Below are 8,076 nucleotides of genomic sequence, written 5' to 3'. Positions count from 1 at the left end.
TTTAATTATTAGAGTAATATCGATTAAGTTTTCTGGACTTTATGGAATTTGTTGGACTGAATACCTTTTTCTTAAGCTTAGTTTTACTTTCAAAAAATTTGAGTCAAATTTTTAATACTTGCGATGAACAAAAACTGTGAAGAGAAAAATAGCAGTGTCAATTTTCAACAAATTTCGTCACTTAAATACTTTTTTTTATTTCCGATATTTCAAGAAAAAGCTTCTATGAACTTTGCAAACCCATCTCAAAAACGTTTTCAAAAATTTGAGAAAATGTTACCTAAATTTGAACTTTTTATTTGGGGTTCTTAAAACTTTTTTGAGCCCAGTCAATTTTAGTAGAACAAAGTACAATTTTTATTTCGCATTGATTTTTGAGTATTTTTTACCGAAAAGTCTTTCAGATTTTCTTTCATAAAAAACTGTTTCACAATTTGTATAGAAGAAAATCTCAAATACCATCAAAAATCAACGAGAATTTTTGGAGACCTATAGCATGCATGTCCTTTGTTATACTAAAATTGATTTTGCTACAAACTCCAAAAATGCATAGAACCATAAATAAGAAGTTCAAAATTTCGGTAAATTTTTACCTTTTCGAAAAAGTTTTAGATGTTGTTTTTCATAGCTTCAGTTAAAAAAAATCATGGAAGTTTTTTCGTGAAGTATCGGAAATAAAAGAAGGATTTAAGTGACGAAATTTATTAAGAATTGAGACTGCTATTTTTCTGTTCGCAGGTGTAAGTTCCTTATTAAAATGTTTGATGTTTATTAATCTTAAAAACGTGTGCATAAAACAGTACCTTTCCTTTTAAATTGATTTATATGTTAGGAAATTGAAGTACAAATTAATTTTAATTTATACTAGAAGTATGATATATTTAAACGGTTGTTTTTTTTTTATGAAATTGATGGTTTTAAAAAAATTTTAAACAGATAGAATCTGTAAATTGCCTTATATTTTATGAAATTGAAGAACTAATTAATTTAAAAAATTACTAAATGTATGAAATGTTTATGCTGTTATGTTATGTTGTTATGAAGGAAAGTGAATAAAATGCGTGAAAAGTTGCCTTAAAGTTTTAGCTTTTTTTTTTGTTTAAAAACACATTTTATTTAGCTTTTTTGGTGAATCAGGTGAAACAATATAAAAGTATTTTTAATAACAGCGCATATCCATACAGATGAGCCGTTTCTTTGTAGAGTGTCAGAAGTACATTTTTTATGCATTATTTAGATTCAGTCTGGATTATAAACATGTTCAATTTTACGATTATTTTATTATCAACTGGACTCATATGTCAGTATTATTATTAACAAAAAAAAACTAAAAAAGAAATTTCATATTTTTGCCAATGATTTAGTTAAATTTTTTCAAATACGGTTTAAAGAATGCTTGCTTGAATGGAAATAACTGTAGCTTACCAAAATTGCAATAAGTTCAACGATTTCGAAAATGTACTTGTGCCAATTTCAATAAACGGTTCAAATATTGTATCCACATTAGAGATATGCGCCGCCGATAAACGCCGCCGCCGTGGTGGACAGTCGAACTAGTATGAAAACTGAAGCTACGCGGTCATCCATAATGAGCTCTTATATCATACACCAAGAGCTTCTAGGACAGTGACGTCGACGAAGGTATGAGTTCGAATTCGCAGTCCTATAGCCTCCGTGCTGTCATATGGTGTGAGGGTCAGGAGGTGTGGTAGCGACTGGTGGTCGGAATTGCTACTGTTCGCACATCGGGAATTGGCTCCTAAAAACAGCCGAAAAATCTGGAAGCTACATGTGCCACTAGAGGCATGAGTATTAAAAGACCATTAACAGCAACCGTAAGTCGCCTTTTTGCGTGACCACCAAAAAGCCACAAACTACCCCGAAATATACCGACAAAAGTGTGACCATTTTTTTTCAGCAGACGCTGCACTTCCAAAGACCGGGGTTATGTTCGAAGCCTCTCTGGAGTAAGTGAACGAGGGGCAATCCCTCCGTAAGGAGCTACTCCGTAAACCTCTAATCCACATATACTTACGTAGTTGCTAACTAATTTTAATCTCTTATTTAAATAATTATAGGGGACTGCATTTATTACAGTTTATATAATGTTATTTAGTTTTATTTTCTGCTTATAATTTTTGATTCATAACCCATTAGTTTAACAGCAAGATAACTTTAAAATACACTTGACGAATGAGTTAAGGGCTGGTGAAAACTGGTAGGATTTTCAAAATTAATTTTATAAAATATATTGTTGCAACTCATACATATTAAATGTTGCTGTGTTTCAACCCAAGTACATGCCATAATCCCAGGTATGGCTTTGTACGTTTCTTGAACTAAACAAGTATCCATTTGGTTATCGTAGCTGAAATGCAATTGCGCCACCTGCTCTTCATCTGTACAATACAAGCAACGCCTACGTGGTGCATATACGTAATGACTATACTGTGCTCCTGTATGGTGTTGCATACATCGCAATCCATACGTTAGTTGTGAATAATACAAAATATCAATGCTACCACATTGTAGAAATATAAGACAACGTCGCTCCTCGCAATCCAACTGTATGCAATCTATATTAGTCGCATATGCGCATAGCTGGTGTATACCGTACTCACAATTATTAGCCTTTTCAAGCTCAGTTGTATTCGATTCCGAGAAAGCTATAAGTAGGAAAATATACTCGTCATATATATAAAAAACTTTATTTTAATATAGCATACCAAGTACCTACAACCAAAGCAAAGATAATTGTGGATACCGTAAAGATATGCAGCCATTGTCCTGTAGTTAACTCCATTTCGCCCTTTAATAAATAGTGCAAAAAGTCCAAATTATCCGCTGTTACTTGTTCAGATACGAGCGTATAACGTTCACTTTCTTACGAGCAATTGAATATATTTCTATCATCAAACGTTATATCACAACGCTGTAAAAGTATGGGTACACTTCGACCTATATCTGGCACATCGCGATACATTTCCAATGTAAGTGCCTTTTCACTTGCTACGTAACGTATACAACTAAATCCTACATTGGGTGCAGGAGCCATACAACGTACGCCACCTCCAGCATCATTTAGCTAGTCAACTGCATGTATTGATTTTACCGAACTAAAATAATAAACCTGACCGCTTCCCATAAGTAACAAAGCATTCATTTCTAGTATGAATATATCGTTCACAATTTCTCCCAATGGCAACGGCAAGCGCACCTTGGTCAAATTGATTTTCTTGGTACGTCGCGCTCTTTTGAATACAAAGTTAAGCAAATATTCATCATTCCATGTTACAAAAACCGTCTTGTCAATAGACCACAGCAGCTTTTCCAATTCCTTGTCATCAGCATCTTCCCCAACAACCTCTACCTCATCTATGTCCATTGGCAGTATGGGTGGCCCCTGTGATGTTCTTTCACATTCTTTTATTACCCAACGTTGTGAATCACTGATTATTTACTAAAATTCGTCGTCTTCGCATATAAAATCATCCTCGTTATCGGACATTGCAGTAATATAAATAACAAAGAAAACGTCAATAATAAACAACAGATGATTTTGACAGCTGAAATGTTACCAGTGTTGTTAAATACATGCAGGGAAATTTTAACCGAGTTTGGCGTTCTTTTCGCACTCGCTTAGAATAGAACGCGGCTAATGTAAACGAAAACTCACCGACGTGCAACGCCCGTACGTACGTAGCCCGGAACGTAGAAATCAAAACAATTTTGATTTTTTCCGTAAGAACGTGTCAGCTGATCGCTCTCTCACAAGACAGAGTTGTCTAGTAAACTTTTGTGCGCTAATTTTTGACCGTTTGCTATTTTATGCAAAAACACCTAATTAATGTTTGAAAAATTGTGAAATAATTCGAAATAATTATGTAAAAGTGCAGATTATAAATATGTAATATATTTATACTTATTTAATATTTATTCCGGCCTTTTACAATATCAAAAATTAAATTGGAAAAAGTTGATGTTTCCATAAGCATACATGCAAAATGCTCAATGGCAACAGTGCTTATCTGTAAACAATACACACACAAATATGTTATGTACATGTACACAGACGCACACATTGATTCCTACGGGCTTGAGAGTTCGGTCAAACGTGCTTCGTACGACAAACGTCCGTACGTACGGCACACGTCGGTGGGTAACTGCTGCATTAGTTTAGTTGTCGCTGAGCATTTGGCGCAACGGCAAGCAACAAGCTAAGATCGGTTGTTAGTTTTTCGTTGCGCACAAGCGAAAAATATTTAATGTTGACCAACCCTTTTACGCAAGTGCAATGTATTTAATTGTATAAACCTTTTTCTTACATTGTGCGCTTTAAAGATATAATAACAAACGATCTTGTCCTGTTGCTTGCTAATAAGCGAATGAACTACGCGAACCGATGCATCAAGTGATGTGCGTGCACTCACTAACACATCTGCATTTTGATTTTGCCGATGCCTGGTATAATCAGAAACGATATAATTTAGGGACATTGCATAGGCGAAAATTCGTGTGAGGCAAGCTTCACAAAATTCTAGTAGGTCACATTCACCACTTACCACAGCAGAATTTGTTTAACTACCACCGCGCAGTGTTTCGTATAGAACAAGCTAGCTGGACAAAAACAAAGTTCTTATTCCAAGAAAAGTGTAATGAGAAATGAAAGAAAACAAACAAAATAACGGGATTTTTGCTTTTTTTTGATATTTTTGCTCATATATATTGTGTAGTTGAAGTAAGAAGGCAGGAGTGGCCGTAAAATGCATTGATTAATTTGCAAAATTCTTGTTGAATATTAAGATTCATATTTCTTTTAAGTGAACACTTTTACATAATTTTTTTGATGGATTCTAAGCTCGAAGGTAATTAAAATTTTTTAATAGTAATTCATTCACAATTAGAGTATTTTCAATATATTTAACATTCCGTTATTAAGAAGAAAAGGTATTTTCTCCCTATATTTTTAAATTTAGGGACAAAAAGTTACATACATCCGCGGACATCCGGGCTTAATTTTACATATGTTATAGTCGCAAGTATTCTCTAATAGTCGAAATAAAAAACCATTGCGAATTCTTTGCACATCTAATTTTAATTTTTTTTTGTAGATTTAGTTATCTCTACATATCAAATAGGATGTATGTACGTACTAGCTCCGACGAGATATTTGAACCTTTAAAGCTGATCTACAAACGGCAAAACCAATTCCCTGGTAAAGGGAACAAACACGTAGCCATAAAACATACAAAAATAAACGCGCAAGGTCAACAAGAGCATACCAAAAGCAAGAAGGCGAAGATCATTGACTTCAACCTGCCACAACCTACAGCACCAGTCACCAAGGCATAAAAACAGGTACATACAATGGATTGATGAAGATAAACCAAAACCAGGTTTCGGCAATACCAATGACGGCAACACTGCTCGTAGGTTTTTCAAAAATTCTGAAGCTAGTGCTGAGATTACGAGATTGGATGTAACGCTCATCAAAAGATTCGACACTCTCCTTCGCGCATTAGCATCTGGGTACAATATAAATATTCAAAGATTTGAAAAATTTGCGGTCGAGACTAAAAAACTATACATAGATCTCTATCCATGGCTTAATATCCCTGTTACAGTTCATAAATTCTTAGTGCATAGTACTGATATTATAAAATCAGCAATTTTACCTATTGGTCAACTTTCCGAGGAAGCACAGGAAGCCCGTAACAAAGATTTGAGACGATTCAGGGATTTAACACACAAAAGCAGACGCGTGAAGCCACGAATAGAGATCTTATGAATATGTTGCTTATAACATCGGATCCTTTAGTTAACAGTTTTAGAGCGATACCTAAGAAAAAATTTAAAAGTCTGACTTCAGAAGTCTTAAATTTACTGTCCCCGATAATGTTGAGGAGTCAATAAATACCCCAGTTGTTTCAAGCTTTCACAGTAGTGTTGCTGATGTTCATGACTATTCCACAAGTGACTTATCCAATGAAAGTGATGATAGCGAATAATAACATAATTATAAAAGATAACCTACCCTATAACTTTTTGTTGGATCAGGTTTTATTCAATTTAAATCTATTGTCTTTTCTACTTTGTATGATACTTTACTTTTAAGTTTTTGTAATAAGTAATTTTAGAATTTGTTTAATTTTTTTTATTATTGTAATTCACTTTTACATTCCTGACTGGTACTATAAAATAATTCTTTAAAAATTGTAGTGCCAGGATAAATACAAAATATGTATGTACATATTTACAGTCACTCACATAAATAAGTAGACATTGGATAATTCTTACAATTTTCGCTTTCGCAAATTTATTTTAACTAATTTCCCATAAGAAAATTTGTCACGATCTATAACAAAAACTAAATTATATTTAAAAAATTCGACGAATTTTCATACAAAATTTTAATTTTTTTTTCCGAATTTTTAGAATTTTTTAGAGTATTGAGATTTGTATTCCATTCAATTTAAGTACAATAAAGTAATATTCTTAAGTCCTTTAAATTTTTTTGGATCTATGCCACTTATTCACATGAGTTACTGTATATGAAATAAGCAAATGTATGCATATGAAGTAAAATTTTGGAAAAAAATAAAAAAAAGAACATATGGCTGAAAAAAATGACGTAGTTGTAATAAATGACTGCATATGAAACGAAAAATGTCATAAAATAATTTTGTCCAGCTAGCTTGTTCTACACGAAACACTGTGCACCGTCTGTATTTGTTATTTAACAATTATTTGTACACTTTTTATTCAGCTAATGTGTTCAGAATTTTAACTTTTACTCTCTAAAACTCCAATCAGTGTATTTCTGTGCTTAAATTTCGTTAAAAATTGTGTTAAAGTTTTTGGTGTGGTGAAAGTGACCTACTAGAATTTTGTTACGCTCCGCTGCTTTCCACCGAAGTTTGCGCCTGCAACATCTTTATTTTCGAAAATCTTTGGTATAATTAGACCATATGAATGCAGCAATCAGTTGTTGATCGCGTCCATTTTAGTTCGGTGTGTGAATTTGACAAAACTTGAGGACATAAAGAGTTGTAGACAGCATTGAGGGAGTTTGTTTAACTTCAGTTAATATGTTGAGTGCAATATTAAAATTATTATACATCGGTTGAATTTACTATAAGTTTAAATTTGTTTTACTGTCGGACTATATGTGGCTGAAAAGGAGTGATTTGCGACTGTAGATATGGGCTCATCTAATTCGATAATCCGATTTGATTTAGTCAAAAACAAGATAAGGCTTTTGCATGGGGCAAGGTTGCGCACAGTCACTGGATAGTACAACCAAGTCCAAGTGGAAGTGATATGTGAAGTCGTAATTGGGAAGGTCACGATTCTACAACAAATCGTTGTGGCAGGGATTGTTGATAAAGAAATATTGAGACAACATTGACATTCAAAGAATTAATATGCGATATAAGAACGAGGATGCGCCAAGAAACTCCTGATATGATAAGGTGCTCAGCAGTAAATTTGTGCTGGTGAAGGAGAGTCGACAGGTACCACGAAGTTGTAGGCAGTATGCTGAGCAAAGAGTGATGGAAATTAAGGGGAAAACACTGGTATTGGCAAAACCAAATGACTTATTAAAAATGAGGAAAGAATTTCTCTGAAAGAATGCACAGATGGCTTCACGCCAGAAAGCAATACTGTTGAAAATCATCAAATCGATACTGCTGCGGCAAGACCGCTCCGTCACGCTCTTCGGAATGATCCATAGGCGAAATGGCAGAGTGTGAAGCAGCGCACCAAGATCATGCGTAGTAAGATAAAAGCAAAAAATTTTTAATATAAAGATATTGCATGCGCAAACTTCGGTGGAAAGCAGCGGAGCGTAACAAAATTCTAGTAGGTCACTTTCAGCACACCAAAAACTTTAACACAATTTTTAACATAATTTAAGCACAGAAATACACTGACTGGAGTTATAGTGAGTAAAAGTTAAAATTCTGAACACATTAGATGAATAAAAAGTGTACAAATAATTATTAAATAACAAATACAGACAGTGGCAGTTTAACAAATTCTGCTGTGGTAAGTGGTGAATGTGACCTACTAGAA

At 33.8% G+C, this 8,076-nt stretch overlaps 1 pseudogene; it reads right to left on the bottom strand.

Annotated features, from left to right (window-relative positions):
• Positions 1 to 2,175: 2,175 nt before the first annotated feature.
• On the bottom strand, positions 2,176 to 3,385 carry LOC137248540 (uncharacterized; annotated as a pseudogene).
• Positions 3,386 to 8,076: the final 4,691 nt, after the last annotated feature.

Source organism: Eurosta solidaginis, chromosome 4, assembly GCF_040869045.1.
Source record: "Eurosta solidaginis isolate ZX-2024a chromosome 4, ASM4086904v1, whole genome shotgun sequence".
NCBI lineage: Eukaryota > Metazoa > Arthropoda > Insecta > Diptera > Tephritidae > Eurosta > Eurosta solidaginis.
The sequence above is the reverse complement of the archived record's forward strand: the minus strand, read 5'-3'. Positions and strand labels throughout refer to the sequence as shown.